The 19,157-nt window shown below is 36.8% G+C and overlaps 1 long non-coding RNA gene across 2 annotated transcripts in view; it reads left to right on the forward strand.

The window, feature by feature from the left end:
* The first annotated feature begins 5,031 nt into the window (after window positions 1-5,031).
* LOC125255553 overlaps window positions 5,032-19,157 on the forward strand; it is a 46,118-nt gene continuing 31,992 nt past the window's right edge. Inside the window, exons 1-4 of one of the 2 annotated variants that reach the window (XR_007181931.1) lie at window positions 5,032-5,373; window positions 5,492-5,575; window positions 13,060-13,153; window positions 13,278-13,399. This is a non-coding gene — a long non-coding RNA (uncharacterized LOC125255553). The remainder of the gene's footprint in view (window positions 5,374-5,491; window positions 5,576-13,059; window positions 13,154-13,277; window positions 13,400-19,157) is intronic. The other variant, XR_007181930.1, reaches the window with a different exon arrangement.

Below are 19,157 nucleotides of genomic sequence, written 5' to 3' on the forward strand. Positions count from 1 at the left end.
AAAAGGTGGTTGCAAAACGTTTTGAATACAAGGGTGCCAATAATTGTGGCCAACGTGTTTTGGAGAAAAACATTTATTTCATAATGTGATCCCCCCCCCCTTCTTTTCCTTCAATGAAAGGTTAGAATTTCGTGAATTTTTTGAATGAAAGATCAAAAGGATAAACAATGCAGATTTATTTTCACAGCTGCTCCAATAATTGTGGAGGGCACTGTATATAATGTATGTATATAATATAGTATCTCACAGAAGTGAGTACACCCCTCACATTTTTGTAAATATTTTATCCTATCTTTTCATGTGACAACACTGAAGAAATGACACTTTGCTACAATGTAAAGTAGTGAGTGTGCAGCTTGTATAACACTGTAAATTTGCTGTCCCCTCAAAATAACTCAACACATAGCCATTAATGTCTAAACCGCTGGCCACAAAAGTGAGTACACCCCTAAGTAAAAATGTCCAAATTGGTCCGAATTAGCCATTTTCTCTCCCCGGTGTCATGTGACTCGTTAGTGTTACAAGGTCTCAGGTGTGAATGGGGAGCAGGTTTGTTAAATTTGGTGTTATCGCTCTCACTCTCTCATACTGGTCACTGGAAGTTCAACATGGCACCTCATGGCAAAGAACTCTCTGAGGATCTGAAAAAAAGAATTGTTGCTCTACATAAACATGGCATAAGCTATAAGAAGATTGCCAAGACCCCGAAACTGAGCTGCAGCACGGTGGCCAAGACCATACAGCGGTTTAACAGGACGGTTTCCACTCAGAACAGGCCTCGCCATGGTCGACCAAAGTAGTTGAGTGCACATGCTCAGCGTCATATCCAGAGGTTGTGTTTGGGAAATAGACGTATGAGTGCTGCCAACATTGTACTGTGACATTCTGAAGCAGAGCATGAGCCCCTCCCTTCGGAGACTGTGCCGCAGGGCAGTATTCTAACATGATAACGACCCCAAACACACCTTCAAGACGACCACTGCCTTGCTAAAGAAGCTGAGGGTACCTAAACCCTATTGAGCATCTGTGGGGCATCCTCAAACAGAAGGTGGAGGAGCGCAAGGTCTCTAACATCCACCAGCTCCGTGATGTCGTCATGGAGGAGTGGAAGAGGACTCCACTGGCAACCTGTGAAGCTCTGGTGAACTCCATGCCCAAGAGGTTTAAGGCAGTGCTGGAAAATAATGGTGGCACACAAAATATTGACACTTTGGGCCCAATTTGGACATTTTCACTTAGGGGTGTACTCACTTTTGTGGCCAACGGTTTAGACATTAATGGCTGTGTATTGAGTTATTTTGAGGGGACAGCAAATTTACAGTGTTATACAAGCTGTACACTCACTACTTTACATTGTAGCAAAGTGTCATTTCTTCAGTGTTGTCACATGAAAAGATAGAATAAAATATTTACAAAAATGTGAGGGGTGTACTCACTTCTGTGAGATACTGTATATAATGCTATATTCCAAGTCTTCTGAAGTTGTATGAAAGCTTTGTGTCATTTATTTGCCAATCACTTTTACCTTTGTGACTCTCAAATCAAATATGGCACCTGTGTCTTTGACATCATGATGTTTGGTTACGAGACACTTGAGAACCAGTGATATTTGATGTTATTGATGTCTAACCTGAACCACAGGTGACATATTTGATTTGAAAGCCACAGTGGAGCTGAATATTTTCATTGAGCAACAATGGCAACTTCAGTTTGTTCCTCTTACAAAACTATTGTGTTAATTCAGAAGACTTAATATAGAGGACAAGTCATATGGACTATGTTTTTGTTAGTTTATAAAGGTGATGATACACGGGGCAACCTTTTGAGCAATGTTGCCGGGCAATGTTGCAGAGCGATGTTGCTTGGGCACTTTCCCCATTGAGAATGGGCAACAAATTTCTATCTGGATGCTTTAGATTGAAATTTGTTGCCCATTCTCAATGGAAAAGTGCAACATTGCTCAAAAAGTTGCCCCGTGTATCATCACCTTAACAGTTTGTGTCGTTTTAGGAAAAAAAAATTAATGTGAAAATAATTTATTTTGTGTGTGTACTGGGGGAAAAAATAATGTGTTTGGAATGACAGGAGGGTAAATAAATAATGACAGAATTTTAATTTTTTTTAATGTCGTCACGTTGTTACTCTAAAAATGAGATTATATCGGTGTTGCAACAGTGTGGTTTAAGAAACTGTGTTACGTGAATCATGTGCATGTATGCGTGATGGGCAGTGTGTAACTCTGCAGGCTCCCTCCTTCCGTGTGGTGTGCAGATGTAATCAGGGCGTCTCTCCGCAGGGGCGTGATGAGCTCATTAAGATGGATCAATCTGAGGAAGCAGCGCCTGCTGAACTGATAACGCCACATCCATGTCTGATACCTGTTCCTGCCATCCTGGCTCCCCATCGACCAGACATCAGGGCACACTGACATCCAGAGCTTTTCAGCTTTGCTGCTCCCCTGGAGGGATTGCCGGAGTCTTTCATCTGAGCACTGATGTCGATGGAACAGCTCTTTGATCATTGTTATTATTTAGATGGTTCGTCATGTTGATGTGTGGTTTACTATGTGCCTCTCACACATGTTGGCAGGTTTCCTCAGGGTAAATAGTTCCTCAGAGGAAACTGCGAAGTCCGATCAGAATATCCGAGATCAATGGTAACTGTTCGGTCCATATTTTTAAGTGTCAACTCCATGGTTTGGTTTCAGATTGTAAGTGACATGAACAACAGCATATGTCAGACACATGCAGAGACGCTAATCGTAAGTGAAAATATGGACTCGGTTTCAGAAGGAGGGAGAAAAAAGAAATAACATGTTAGTAGATGTATTAATTCCTCCAGAGCTGTGGCTATTTTTGAGCAACATTTAAACGTTTCATCCTACATATTGTGACAGATCGATGGGAAAATAAATAAATAAATGGGATAGACGTAGCCAACGAAACCTATCTGTGGGTATTGGTGTCTGTTGTGAGTTAATAGGATGTCAGTGAAGATTGATGGCCATGCCGTTGGGGGAAAGGAGGCTTGGAGCTGTGTGCATTTATGAAAATGGGCCGAAAAGACGAGAGGTGGCCATAATTCTCAAACGTCAGAGTGTTGGAATCTGATGGTGAGAATTTTAATTCGGTGTTTAGACATTATCTTTTCTGATTCTGGTAGAAATGGAGTTTCATTTTTTTTTGGACTTGGGGGCAAAGAATACATTTTCAGAAGATTATTGAAAATATGCAAAGGTATTGGTCAAAATCCAAAAAAGCAAAGGTCAGTATCCAGACAAATTCAAATCGATTGGCAAAAGGGTACAAACAGGCAAGAAATCAGTAACATAAGAGGCAAACCTACAAGGTGCAAAAACTCAGAAATGCCCTCTGAAAAAAATGTTAATTAATTTATACTGTATGTAGCTTTTTACCATAAAAGAACAAGTTTATAGTGTCCACATTTGTCAGGCCCCAGAAATACCATAAAAGTAGTATATATATCACTATATCCCATTTCAAGACCAAAATGTACATTTTTTTCTTCAAAATCTTGGCCCTAAAAGAGTGTTTGGTAAACAGATGAACATAAATCTGGCAATGATTTATTATGTTGGTTGTTGTATGTATCATGGTAGTTTGGAAACTAAATGTCTGATGAGTGGCACTAAAAGGTTAATGGTCTACAACAGTGGTTCTCAACTGGTTTGACCATGGAACACACATTTTCCCATGGTCATTAAGTCATGAGTCATGACTCACTTTTTTAGGAATATATAATTTATGTTAAGTGGGACGGTATTGCGTCAACAATTTTTGTGAAATACGTTGTAGGAATATGACTAATATTTATGAAAAAATAGGCCTATAAAGAAAAGGCTATTAAAGGGATAGTTCACCCAAAAATGAAAATTCTATCATCATTTACTCAACCCTCAAGTTGTTCCAAATCTGTATAAATTTCTTTGTTCTGTTGAACACAAAGGAAGATATTTTGAAGAAAGTTTGTAACCAGGCCACTTTGGGGCACCATTGACTTATAGGAAAAAACTACTATGGAAGTCAATGGTGCCCCAAAACTGTTCAATTTAACACATTCTTCAAAATATCTTCCTTTGTGTTCAACAGATTTTGAACATTTTGAGGGTGAGTAAATGATGATAGAATTTTCATTTTTGGATGAACTATCCCTTTAAATAGCAAGCCCAAACTAGTTTTTGTTAATAAAATAAAGTTGGTAAGTTGACATAAGCCACCACAGTAATTAAAAAATATAAAAAATAACACAACGTGAAAATAAAATGGCATTTTGGGGCTCTGGAAACAACAGTTACCATTAAAGGGTTAGTTCACCCAAAAATGAAAATTCTGTCATTTATTACTTACCCCCATGACGTTCCACACCCGTAAGACCTTCGTTAATCTTCAGAACACAAATTAAGATATTTTAGTTGAAATCCGATAGCTCCGTGAGGCCTCCATAGGGAGCAATGGACACTTCCTCTCTCAAGATCCATAAAGGTACTAAAAACATATTTAAATCGGTTCATGTGAGTACAGTGGTTCAATATTAATATTATAAAGAGACGAGAACATTTTTGGAGCGCCAAATAATTACTTACTTAGTGATGGCCGATTTCAAAACACTGCTTCATGAAGCATCGGAGCATAAATGAATCAGTGTATCGAATCATGATTCAGATCGCGTGTCAAACTGCCAACGGCTGAAATCACGTGACTTTTGCGCTCCGAACAGCAGATTCGACACACTGATTCATCTGTGCTCCGATGCTTCCTGAAGCATTGTTTTGAAATCGGCCATCACTAAATAAGTCGTTATTTAGCGTTTTGGCGCTTTATAATATTAATATTGAACCACTGTACTCACATGAACTGATTTAAATATGTTTTTAGTACATTAATGGATCTTGAGAGAGGAAGTGTCCATTGCTCCTTATGGAGGCCTCACGGAGCTATCGGATTTCAACTAAAATATCTTCATTTGTGTTCTGAAGATTAACGAAGGTCTTACGGGTGTGGAACGGCATGAGGGTAAGTAATAAAAGACAGAATTTTCATTTTTTTGGGTGAACTAACCCTTTAATGAAACATGAAAACTGCTGCTGATGAATAGAATGAACATCATACCTGCATGCAAATCCTTCCCAGCTAACACAAGACTGACCAGTTATGTGATTTATTAGTACTTTACTTTTTTCATGACTTACTAATTGACAACGTAACTACGTAACTACGACATTGCATGCTTGTAGTTTCTCTTGCGCTTTATATATGATTATAATTTGATTATCATTTGCACGTGCAATTGAAGAATGCGCGCTATTGAGCGCAGTATAATGGCTGACAGGACAGGAAAGTTCGGTTTTCTGAGGTAAGAGACATTTTATTTCGTAACAAACTTCAAAAATAACGTTAGAATAATGACACTGACATTATATAGCCTGACAACATCTCAAATGACCACAGATACTGAACTACGTTTTTCTCAGGTACTCCGCGACCCACTCAGAACGGTCCACTTTTGGGTCTAGTCTTTCAGCTGTTTAACAACTGCAAGTGCAATACTGTACCAGGTGAGCTACTGAGCAAGTTCACTACATCAGAAAAGCCATATGTAACTGGTTACATAATGCGAACGATAAAAATTAGTTAACTAATCGTGCACTATTGTAAAATCACAAGTGTTGTGCAAGGAACCATGCAAAAACAAGTCTTTAATCATAATTTGTTTAAAAAGGAATACAAGTTGCTAGCGTTTTACAACTACTAGAGTTCATTTCACCTAACTGCAGTGAATTGTGTATGTTTTTGTAGTTTTGCAAAGATGTATGTAGAATTTATGTAAGTTTTTACAATGACCCAAGGTTGCAATTTTGAGTAAATACATTTGCATTTCATGCTATTCCTCACACAAAGCTATCATATGGCTTCAGAAGACTTGAAATATAGCTCAAGAGTCCACTTTTATGGGGTTTTATGGGGTTTTTGTCTCTTTTGGAGCTTGACAGATCACCATGAACTGTCACTGCATGCAAAACAACTGCATCAAAATTCAACCACAGAAAACATAACAGCAGTTGGAATGACATGAGGGTGAATATTCATCTTTGAATGAATTATTCTTTTCAGATACATGCTAACGGTTCTACATTGCATTGGAAAGTTGTTTAAGAACAAACTAGTATGTGCATCTGTGTGATCCATTGTGCAGTCTCAATTTTAACAGCATAAAATACATTTTACGTTGACTTTGTGCCAGAAACAAGGGTGTTTGGTTACTTTAAAGGATTAGTTCACTTTCAAATAAAATTTTCCTGATAATTTACTCTCCTCCATGTCATCCAAGATGTTCATGTCCTTCTTTCTTCAGTCCAAAAGAAATTAAGGTTTTTGATGAAAACATTCCTGGGTTATCCTCCAAACGGTTGAAGGTCAAAATTATTGTTTCAGTGCAGCTTCAAAGGGCTTTAAACAATACCAGACGAGGAATAAGGGTCTTATCTAGTGAAACGATCGTCATTTTCAAAAAAAATTTAAATGTGTATGCTTTATATAGAAAAATGATCGCCTTCCAAGTGCTTCCGCCAAAACCGCACTTTCGTATTCTTCAAAAAGCTGTATTTCCTATGCCTTCCCTTTTCAACTTACGGAACGAACGCAGCGCCAGTTTCATTTTTTCCGTAAGTAGAATAGGGAAGGCATAGGACATACAGCGTAAGCTTTTTGAAGAATACGAAAGTGCGGTTTTGGCGGAAGCACTTGGAAGGCGATCATTTGTTTATATAAAGCATATACATTTACATTTTTTCAAAAATGACTGATCGTTTCACTAGATAAGACCCTTATTACTCATCTGGTATCGTTTAAAGCCCTTTGAAGCGGCACTGAAACTGTCATTTTGACCTTCAACCGTTTGGGGTCTATTGAAGTCCACTATAAGGAGAATAATCCTGGAATGTTTTCATCAAAAACCTTAATTTCTTTTCGACTGAAGAAAGAAAGACATGAACATCTTGGATGACATGGGGGTGAGTAAATTTTCAGGAAATTTCAATTTGAAAGTGAACTAATCCTTTAAATGATTGAAACAATCTCTATAGTGCTCTACATAGGGCTGGACGATATGGCCAAAATTTATATCACAATATAATTCTTAATTTCGGTCGATACGATATAATTCCGATATCGATATGAACTATATAATAGCCTCAGAAAAACTGCCAAGAATGGCCACAACGGATGTCTGTACCTACAACCGTCTGAAAAATGAATTTGCCAAATCAAATGAAATCTCTTCCTATAAAACTATATAATATTTTAGAAATAAAACAGTACAAATAAATTTATGTTCAGCTTTTATTTGCATTTAGCCTTCATACAAACATAAAAATAAACATAAGACTCACTCATTTTTTTGTAATATTAATATCTTTAACATTAAACTATAACGTAGGCTGATTTTATTATTCTTAAAGGGTCATGAAACCCCAAAACACTTTTGAGATGTAAACAGGTATAGGCTGCACATCACTGAAAACACTAAAGGTACTCAATGTTATTAATAAGTGAAAAATAGTTATTTTTGCATTTTCAGAGCAATTTCTGTCTTCCTGTTTGAAAAGCTGAGTCGGAGCAACGTCACAAAATCTCACGTAATCGTGTACTTTCGGCCCAAGTATGGGCATGGTCGAACATGCTGACGTAGACCGTTTCGAGCGAATCTTGACATATATATTCATGACATAAAGCTCATTTAATCCAATCACTGCGCTGTAGTATGCATACGATTATAATTGCGGTATTATGCATGAGGAAGCATCACTTCTCTCGCCTCGGTCTGTTGTCATTCAGAGACATCGTTGGTGTTTGTTTCCTCAGTGCCACAACACAATATGTTTTCCTGAGACGCGACCAGAGCAGAGGTTTTTGTGCATGTGGATTATTTTGCTGTAATCTACAGCACAAATGGAAAATATGTTCGCATGAGATCGCATTACAGCGGAGAATTCAAATATCACAAGTGCTGTTCATTCACCTCTGCCTGCTCTAGCTGCGTTCAAACACGCAAGCCGTAGCTGTTTACCTCAGCACAGCAGCACGTGTGTTGTTTGTATTTTGCTCGCGATGCGGTCAGAACTTGAGTTTGAATACGAACACATGAAAAATATGATTGTTTTTATGATATACAGGTGGAGCGCGCATATGCTCGGTTTCAGCGCGGAGCTCCGCGATGAGTTTAATAACACTAGCCACGTGGCACATAGCTCATACAGAATAAAGTATCCGTGTTTAAAGTTTTTATTTCACACATTCTCCTGCACCAAACATTAACCAGCACGGTGTAGGTATGCACAAATATTTTCATCAAGTTGTGGAAGCTTGTTCCGTCGCATTTGCATCAGGTGTACTCATTTTGTAAAACTTGCCGCGTTCGCGTTTGGTTTGATGTCTATGGGTTTGATCCAACTGCTGAGCACTGGCTGGTGGCTGCGTGTCTCTGTGGTGTACGTCATCACGCAAATAGCCAATCGCGTTCTGCTCTTTCTAACGGCTGCGCCTCAAGTCAGTGAGAAATGCTGTAATGTATATATCGAAATACCGGAAATGTGTTTAAAAATCATATCACCGTTATCGGAAAAAAAAATATCGCGATATATATTGATATTGAATTATTGTCCAGCCCTAGCTCTACAGCACTGTTTACCTGAGACTGGGCCGCAGAGTGTTGAATGCGACCCTTAGGTGAGGTGTAGCAGGAGTTTTTCTATGTAAACCTGACATGTTATCTCCAGGGCTTCCACACCATCTCAGTTTTCTTAGATTAGCTTCTCTCCCAGGATCTGTCAACTATTGAGACCGAACCTAATTCTGCTCACTCTGGTAGTGCGGTCTCTATCTCTCTCTTTCTCTCCTTATTTTTCTTTTTTCCTTGTCCTGTACTGGTTTTGCCTAGAGAAAAACCCACGGAGACTCTCTGTCGTTCTGAATCTCGCATCCATCAGTCAGCCACTCGAGCGGAGTGTTGTGAGCGTGGGTATGGATGAGATGAGTACTGTGTGTGTGTGTTGTTGATACCTCAGACTGCGGTCCCTGGGCAGTCTCTCAGACACATCAGAAAAGGAGCCATCTGCTCTCTTCTGAGGATTTGCTTCAGGTCAAGCTCAAACCCGAATGTATGAAATGCTTCTGGAAAGCACAATGAACCTGGTTTAATTCCACTATAAAACAAACAGCTCTTGTCGCTGTGTGTGTTTCGATAGATGTCTGCAAAGGCTCCAGGGAGGAGCGTTTTTGCAGATTGGAGGTTGTTAGGTACCTCTCAAGACACAGACGCTGGTGTTTCATATATCTAACCTGGCTTTCACTCATTTAGTCAGTCAGTCCATCAGTCACATGTCTGACTTGATCTCCCATCCCAATCTCCCCTCATCCTTCAGCCTGACAGCCATGACAGCCAATCCCATTCTTGATTGGGCTGACACTCAAAAGGAAACAGACGAATGGAGACCATCACCCTCTCTAGGGCTCAGACACACTATCTGTAAATCAAGACACCCATTCCACCTTCAAAACCTGCTGGACAGACAGAGAGACACACATCCGCAACAAAAAGTCAAAGCAACATCAAATGAAAGATTTACAGTCTTGCACAACTGCTTCCCCCGTCCCGGTGAAGACTATGTGCACTTAAACCTTCAAATGAGTGGTGATTTATTCAGGATGAAACATATTTACTTAACAGATGCGCTGAAACTTTTTAAAATTGAAAATTTAAAAAAGTAATTTTCTTTTGTTTTCAAAAAGAATCAGCAAAAGAATTTGAATTAAAACTTTATATTGTATATATTTTTCTTAATATTATTTTTTATATTTATTATATTTCAACATTTGTATATAATATTTAATTAAAATTATATATATAATTTTAATGGAATATACAAATAAATAAATATATATATATATATAAAATATGTTATAATTTTTAATGTACATAAGTGTCAATTATCATAATAAACTATATATGTATATATATATATATATATATATATATATATATATATATATATATATATATATATATATATGAATTAACTATAATTTAAATATAATTAATAATACAATATAAATTAAATTAAATAATGAAATGTATACAGTATATATATTTATTAATACATTTTAATTATAAATTAATAATACAATATAAATAAAATAATGGAATTCATATATACATTTATTTATACATTTTTAATTTTAACTATGTATAGTTTATGTCAAATATTATGATAAACACCACAAAATTAGGAAATTAAAAAATATTAAAAATGTTTTATAACCCTTAACCTGGAAAGCAGACCCTTGTATCCTGGATATCAAAAGTTTAGAAACTCTTAGATGTTCTGCTTTTGGGATTTCGATGAATGTGATTCTGGGCTGAAAATAGAAAATTGTTCAGTGTTGAGGCCAAAAGCCCCCCAAACTGGTCGCCGTCCAGCGCGGTCAACATGGCTGCATGCAAAGATACCAGATGTCACCTTGCTGCCTCTGCTGTTAGCTGGAGAGTAGCGCAACGAAAAGTAAACTCTTTCTGTGTATTTGTTTGATGGCGCGACAATGATTTTGGCTGCTTTAATTAATAGGTAAAAAAATGTGAAGGTTAAATGACCTTTATTATTACAAAGAGACCTTTGAACTGGAATATGCTGCTATCATTTCTGTCTCTCAGCCATCTGCTATGCATCTCTGTTCCATTTTAAATTGGATTCAAATTGCATTTGCTTTTAATCATTTGTTGTTCTTATGATGTTAATGACCAACAGACCATTTCAGCCAGTGATACGAAATTGATCGCAAGAAGAAAGTGCAAATCAATTATCAAATCAGCTTCAGAAACAGGCCAGAGTAGTGTCATAACACAGATTGTTAATGATGCATATCATCTGGGGCCCAGTAGTGAGTCAACAGCCGTAATTATGATCCCACTGTGAGCTTTGCTGTTGACTCTAAAAATTGTTGAGATTTACTGTGATATTTCCTAGATGATGAGAGAAAGTCTAATTAAGCACAGCACCTGGGGGGATTAAAGGACCTCGACGGGTTTACTACCTGTGGCACAGTGACTGAATATCATCAGAACTAATGACAAGCTCGGTGTGAACACTGTGTTTGAGGTTTAGTAGTTAATTTCTTGACCTTGTGCATCAGTTATATAAAAGATGGTGTCATCCCTGTGAAAAAAAACATCAGTGTATGACTGATGCTGTATGCATATGTTGTCCATAAAAGCGTGATAATTAAGTATCAGTCTGTATGTTTGTGTTTGGGTCTCCTGAGAAATCAGTTTACAAGCAGGATGTGACCTTTAACCTCACATGTGTGAGGATCACAGACCTGGTACAAATGTGAAGACAGATTATCTCTGGATTAATCCCTGATTAAATCGTCAGGTCCAGCTGATACCTGTCGTTTGCCAGGTCAGTGGATTTCTAGGATGGGCTGCGATGATATTTCTCCATAGCAACACTGCCTGAAGCCCTCACTGCTGCTTTCAGCACCCTCCAGAACAGATTTTTGAGAGCACATTACTCACATTTAGTGAAATTACGCTACATTTCACATTAGTGAAATTCACGCTAGTGAAATTATGTCTATTTTTGTTTTTCTAATTTAATACAGCATATTTCATTACAAAATAAATGATCAGCTTTACAATTTGGGTGAAAAGTTGTATTGAAATAATGGAAATGAATTTCAGAATGTCTTAGTATTTTGTTTGTCCCTCTTTTGCTTTAATGACAGCAGCACTCAAGCTGTATGAACTCCACTAGTTTGTGTAAAACCTGATTATTGTGATCCAATATGATTTGAGAATGATCCAAAGAGCAACTTTTGCTTTAATGGAAGAACAGAGTCAATTCTTGCCAAGATCACACAAAACACACACACAGGTTTGTTTTTGTGAATTGTGGGGACATTCCATAGGCGTAATGGTTTTTATACTGTACAAACCGTATTTTCTATCGCCCTACACCAACCCTACACCTAAACCTACCCATCACAGAAAACTGTGCACATTTTTACTTTCTCAAAAAAACTCATTCTGTATGATTTTTAAGCCTTTTGAAAAATGGGGACATGGGGTAATGTCCTCATAAGTCACTCTCTCCTTGTAATACCTATGTCATATCCATTTCATTATAAACATTTGTGTCCTGATGTCACAAAACAAACACACACACACACACGTTTGTTTTTCTATCTTTGTGAGGACATTCCATAGACGTAATGTTTTTTTTTACTGTACATTCTATCCCCCTACACTACCCCTACCCTACCACTACCCCTTTTTAATAAAACATTGTATAGTATGTTTTTAAAGCTATTTTAAATATGAGGACTCATGAAAAGTTTACTGTGAATCAAATGTACTGAACTAAACATTTCTATTTTATACAAAACAAATTTATTTTACAAAATAATTTGGACTCTAAAATTATATTTATATATATATATATATATATATATAAAAAACATCAAAACCAACAAAAAACAATTTTTGTTCCAAATTTGAAGTTGATATCACAAAAATGTCACAGGATGATTTTTAAGTGTTTCAGCTTTTGAATGATGCCTAATTTATGATGATTAAAATATGTGATGGGGGAAAAGGCAATAAAAAAGCATGCCAAGCGTCCCGCTATCGGGACACTGACAGTTAACAGGGTAAGAACCGTGTATATAGTAGTACAATGACTTTTACGTTCAACATATTCATAGACATGCATAACATCTGTTTCAACTGAAATAAATAATGAGCCAGTTTTGTCAAAGCACAGAATTTGCATTATGTAGCTCTGTTATATTTGTGAGTTCTCTGTGTTCCACCTGTGACACAGTAAGAGTTGCTGTGATGGGAGGTGATGGGTACCTGAGTGCCAGCCTGTCATCCTGAGCTGTGTGTGATTCAAACAAAAGTATATCCTTAGTGTCTCCTAATCATCAGGGACAAGAGGAAACTCCTTTTGACAAATATGCCCTGTCACATCTTTTCCCTTAACAGAAGTGCAGCCTCCATTCAGGAGTTTGATGTAGATGCTGGTAATACTGCGTGCAAAGTGCCCTCTGGATGAAAGCATATTAGTGATGCTTACAAGGTACTTCACTTACAATGCTTTAGGGATATTTTTCTGATGTATGTCCATGAACTCATTTAAAAATGAATCTGTGAATTAATTTAAAATGATAATAAGGCTCATTTAGAAATCTGTGAATTCACAGCTACCAAAAGGAAGCCTGCAGGAAGATTTCATTGAAATAAAAAGCCCTGGAGGTTGCAAAGACAAGTTTAGAAATGACAAGTGGCATACAGCAAATCTTCAAGGCTCCCTGTGAACCATGAGGTGAGGTCCACAAATAATGTCGTCACACACAAGCATTCATATCAGGTGTTTGTAATTTAGTTCTCTCTCGGGTATACTTTATATGTATGTGTGCATGTATGTATGTGTGTGTGTGTGTGTGTGTATATATATATATATATATATATCTGTGTATATAATATATATATATATATACCTGTGTGTATATATATATATATATATATATATATATATATATATATATATATATACCTGTGTATATAATATATATATATATATATATATATATATATATATATATATATATATATATATATACAGGGCCTAAAACTAACTTTTTGCCACACCTGCCAATGGCCGGTGACTTAAAGGATTAGTTAACTTTCAAATTAAAATTTCCTGATAATTTTACTCACCCCCATGTCATCTAAGATGTCCATGTCCTTCTTTCTTTAGTCGAAAAGAAATTAAGGTTTTTGATGAAAACATTCCAGGATTATTCTCCTTATAGTGGACTTCAGTAGACCCCAAATGGTTGAAGGTCAGAATAAAGCAATAAGCCCCTAAGAAGCCTTGGTTTACAGTGAATTTATAACAGCTAAGGGGCGTTGTTAGGCACGACATGGAGCGGAGTTGTATTTATAACTTTTTTTATAAATAATAAACGACAGCTACTTTTCGTGAAATAAACATGGAACCATAGCAACACACAGACACATTGGCGCAGTAATATTGATGTAATGAGGTCACAGGTGTATGTTTGTAGAGTAATTTACAACGGCTAAGAATGCGGCTCAACCAATCAGAATGAAGGGCCGGAACTATCCGTTTTATAATTACAGTTTCAGTGCAGCTTCAAAGGGCTCTAAACAATACTAGACGAAGAATAAGGGTTTTATCTAGCGAAAAAATCAGCCATTTTCTAAAAAAAATACATGTATATGCTTTATAAACACAAACTATCGCCTCGCAAGTGCTTCCGCCAGACCGCCTTCCGTATTCTTCAAAAGCTTAAGCTGTATGTCCTACACTTTCCCTATTCAAATTACGGAACTGGCGTCACGTTCGTTCTGTAATTTGAATAAAAAACTCAGTATTCCAATTTTGATACCACAGCTAAATCTACTAGCCTAAGAAAAGTAAAATATTATTAAAGTAAACAGTCAGTAATAAAAGAGCAAATAATCAAATTACAAGCAATAGCACAAATAAATACAATAGAACTAAGATAAAAATGAAAAAAAAAAAAAAACAGTGCTTTTCAGGTAGGTTTTTCAGATGGGTCTAACTAGTAGTATTAGGATGCTGTCACTTTAAGACCTAATGCTCTATGTCTATAGGATACTCGTCAAGACGGGCATTTTTTGACATTTTTTTGTGAATTTATCCGTTCACGTGCAAGAAAATGTGAAAGAGAGCTCAATTTAGTATTTGCGTGAATCTGAGATGGGGCTTTCTGGACGCGTGCTTCGGATCACACACAGCACGGGAGTAATAAATTGAGTTCTCTTTGGCGTCTTCTTGCACTTAAATATTTAAATTTGCAAGGCTTAAACTTTTGTGGCGATGCAGCACTGGCCCGTTGACTGTCCGTTGCGTCGTTAACGTTTGCTCATGTTCATGTTCTCACAACCTTGCATTGTTAGAATTCATAGAAATGTTACCTGCCAGTTGGCGATTGATACCGTTTCATATACTCACCAACACCGATTTTTACAATGCCACTTGGCGAGTGTTCATTTTAGGCCTTGTATATACTACTGTTAAAAAGTTTGGAGTCTGTAAGATTTTTTAATGTTTTTGAAAGATGTGCTTATGCTCATGAAGGCTGCATTTATTTGTTTAAAAAACTGTAAAACGGTAATATTGTGAAATACTATTACAATTTAAAATAACGGTTTTCTATTTTAAAATATTTTAAAGTGTAGTGTATTCCTCTAATTTTCACCAGCATGTGACATTCCAGTCTTCAGTGGCACATGATCCTTCAGAAATCATTCTAATTTGCTCATTTTGTGATCAAAACATTTGTTATTATTATCATCAATGTTTCAGGATTCTTTGATGAAAAGAACATAATTTATTTGAAATATATATATATATATATATATATATATATATATATATTTTTTTTTTTTTTTTTTTTTTTTTTTTTTGTAACAGTGTAAAAGTCTTTACTGTCACGGTTGATTAATTTAATGTATCCTTGCTGAATAATTTTTTTTATGTGATTTCAATGACCCCAATCAAGTTGAGAGGATTGGTACAGAGTATTACTATTTTTTTGTATTTTGCCTTTTTTTTTTTTTTTGTAGTGATCATGACTCTGTCATCTTGGTCTGGAGGTTACAAAAGCCGTTTCTTAGAGTAATGCATGTACTGCTGCATCATGGATGAGTGAATTCGTTTTTATTTTGATCAGGGACTCACTCAAGCTTAAATGGCTCCATGTCTATCAGTGACAAACCACTTCCAAATGTCCAAACTAGAGAAGCTGGCTACAATTTTATTGTCATAGTCACCCACTTGTATGAAAAGTCAAGATTATGAGAAAACACTTTTACTATGTTGAAATCACAATAAAACAATGCAGAAAAATAATGCTTGGCCTCTTCTAGAGTGAAACCATTCGAATGTGGCTTTTGTGCAGAATAAAATCTCTCTAGACATGCAAATTTAATCATAATATAATTCAGCATTGCTCATAGCGCTGTAAGGAGGCCTCTGCATAGTGTCGGAGGCTGCGGGGGTGTCACGTACGCCAGCCGTAATGACCTTTGTTAACCAAACGCACTTTCGACAAGATCATCACCCATTTTTGAACAATTGAAACCTCCATATGAACCTGTAATACTAATGTGTTTAAGAATCCGTGAACATTCAGTGTCATTTGTCTTCATATCATGAGGTCTAAAGCATCATACAGGAAATCATGAGGCCGCTGTGGGGAGAAGTGATTCCTTTGCTTATAGGAGCGGATGAGCGATGTGTGAAATGGATTTTTGTGCTCTGCTGTGCTCCTTTCACACTCTGGGCTATCATAAGCTCTGCTAATTCAGCTGCATTGCCTCAGCCCACGTTAATTATAGACTCATTGACAACAGCTCTTACTTCGGTGCAATCTACCCACCGCGCCAGCTTATTGAGGGTCGACTGAAATGAGATGGAGTTTTATGAAAGCCCCCAGAAACTGCAGCATTGGCCTAAAGCAATGCTGATGATAATTAGATCCTGTGGCAGAGCTGGAAAATGAAGTTAACGCTTTACTTTAACCCTGTAGTCATGAGACATGCCAAGGATGTCAACTTTCTCTTGTCACAACATCGTAATATAAATGTCTGCTACATGACAGAGCAGCTTGAGTCACCATGTGGAATAGTATGACTAGTAACAGGCTTTAGAAATGCTGTTTTACATCACAAGTGGCATGAACATTTAAACAAAGGTAAAATAAGGCACTCTGGAGTTTTACTGTGGGTAGAAAGGAATACATTATTTCTGTTTTCTATTTCTGTAACAGGCAAATTCTGATGCATGGAATGTTTTATCACCTTTTTAATTTTTAATTTTGAGTTAAAGTGTTAATATTCGCACTCATTTTAAGTTATTGATAGGTTTGTTTTACATAAACAACATGAGCAACATTACTTTAAAAAGTATTTTTTCTTCCTTAAAACATTTTAAATTTGTACTTTTGAAAAGGATTAGAATCATGGACTCACATGAGATCACATAACCTGCAAAATATTGCTCATTTTGTCTTTGTAGGGCCCCTGTTATTAGATACTTTCGCTTGTGGATAAAAAAAATAATCATGACTGGCTGTGAAAAATAACTAATAACTAACTGTATATACTGTTCAAAACTTTGGGGTCATGACTAAGATTGCGATTCAGTAAGATTCACCAATGCTGCATTTATTTGATCAAAAATGCATCAAAAAAAGTAATGTTGTGAAATAACAGTTTTCAATTTTTAGGATTCTTGGGTGAATAGACAGCATTTATTTTCTTTTGAAACAATGTAAAAGTCTTTGCTGTCATTTTTGATCAGTTTAATGCATCCTTTCTGAATAAAAGTATTAATTTCATTAAAAAATCTTACTGACCCCAATCTTTTGAAGCACTTAAAGGTGATAGAGAGGATTTTTTCATCGACTGAGAATCCAAAGACTGTTACTGAGTTTTTGAAATGAGCGCATGCGTAAGAACAACCCCCCTCCCTCACAGCTCATTTCAAAGGAACGCCTCCCAAAACTCGTAAACACTCGTATTGGAACACGAGTGTTTACCACCGGCATTCGCTGTGTTGTGTTAGTGGATTCATTATGTCGGACTCACCGCAGGTAACTCATAATCTGCAGTTGTTACTCCTGTCTCCTGACAAAAACATTGCATGCGGCGCCTGTGGAGTGTGGAAAGTTACTGGAGCGCGCAGCCGCGCTCGTATCTCACAAGGAACGTCATGGCAGTGATTGACAAGCCAGAGGGCCAATCTGCGCACGTCTCTCACAAGGACCGTCACAGCAGTGATTGACAAGCCAGAGGGCCAATCGTTTACGCGATGATCGCGTAAATGATTGGTTGATGTTTTTAAGGCCCTACCTCGTGCACAGATGATGTATATTAATATTATTACTTTCAGTGCACCTAATAAATAGTCTTTTATCAGTTAGTAAGGACAGTTTCATGTAATATTGCAAAAATGTATAAAACAAAACATCCTCTTTAGCACCTTTAAAATTTGAAGCACATAAATTTGCAATTGCAAGAAATAAAGGGGCATTGTGAGATATAAAGTCAAATTGTTTGATGCAAAAAAGTGGCAGTTATAAATATGCAGTTACATTGTGATATGTAAAAGGAGCAAATATGTGAAAAAATGTCACAAATATGAGGAAATACAGTCTAAAAGAAATAAACAGACTTTCATCTTTTTGAAAATAAACTCATGTATATTCTTTGGTCTAGTAGAGAAGTAAGCAAGCCATTTCATTCACTCACAAGTCTGTCAGTTGTCCAAAAGCAGAACATAAGCTGTATGTTTTCTTTGGCTGCGAGAATCGCATCAAAACACTGGGAGTGTGAGTGAAATGTAGCAGTCTGATACAATATAAAGTATCAATCATTTCATGTCGGCCTTTGGGATCAAAGTAAAGGTGTCCAATATTTGAGAGGCAATGTATTACACTTATCTTTTGGCATATTGATTCTTAGCTGGAAAGCCAAACTCATGTTTCCTGAGGTGTGCTTTGCTTCAGTCACATTTGTCTTCATCCATGTCAGGGGCTGACCAAATGAGAACATAGCAAGCAAACATATCTGCCAGATTTCTTTTCTTGCTAAAGAAATTTGCCTTACTTTTCAAAAGTCTGTGAGGATATTTTTGAAGATCAAAATGAGGAATAAACAGGCATGTTATGGAGCTGCTATGGCCTCAAAATCACTTGGGCAAGTTAACAGGAGAAGTTGTTTCGTTGTTTATAGCCTTAAGTTCCTTAATCTTGCTTTGGTGGGCAATAGTGAATGTCCACAGAGAAGTTCCAATCTGCTGTTTTAAAGTCTTTTCTTCCAAGGATGAGTTGATCCAACAGCTCTGTGATTAAAGTCCTTGGTGTGTCCGTCATGGTTGATGAGCAGCCTCTGGCTTATGAAGGACCATCCAGTGAGGTCTCTCTTTAATTAACTCAATGACCAAGACCAGAGGAGCAGTTATCCTCATCAGAATCCTTAATAAAATAACAGAGGAATGACAAAACAGCTGCATAGATAATTATGTT

This window comes from Megalobrama amblycephala, linkage group LG20 (assembly GCF_018812025.1).
Source record: "Megalobrama amblycephala isolate DHTTF-2021 linkage group LG20, ASM1881202v1, whole genome shotgun sequence".
Lineage (NCBI taxonomy): Eukaryota > Metazoa > Chordata > Actinopteri > Cypriniformes > Xenocyprididae > Megalobrama > Megalobrama amblycephala.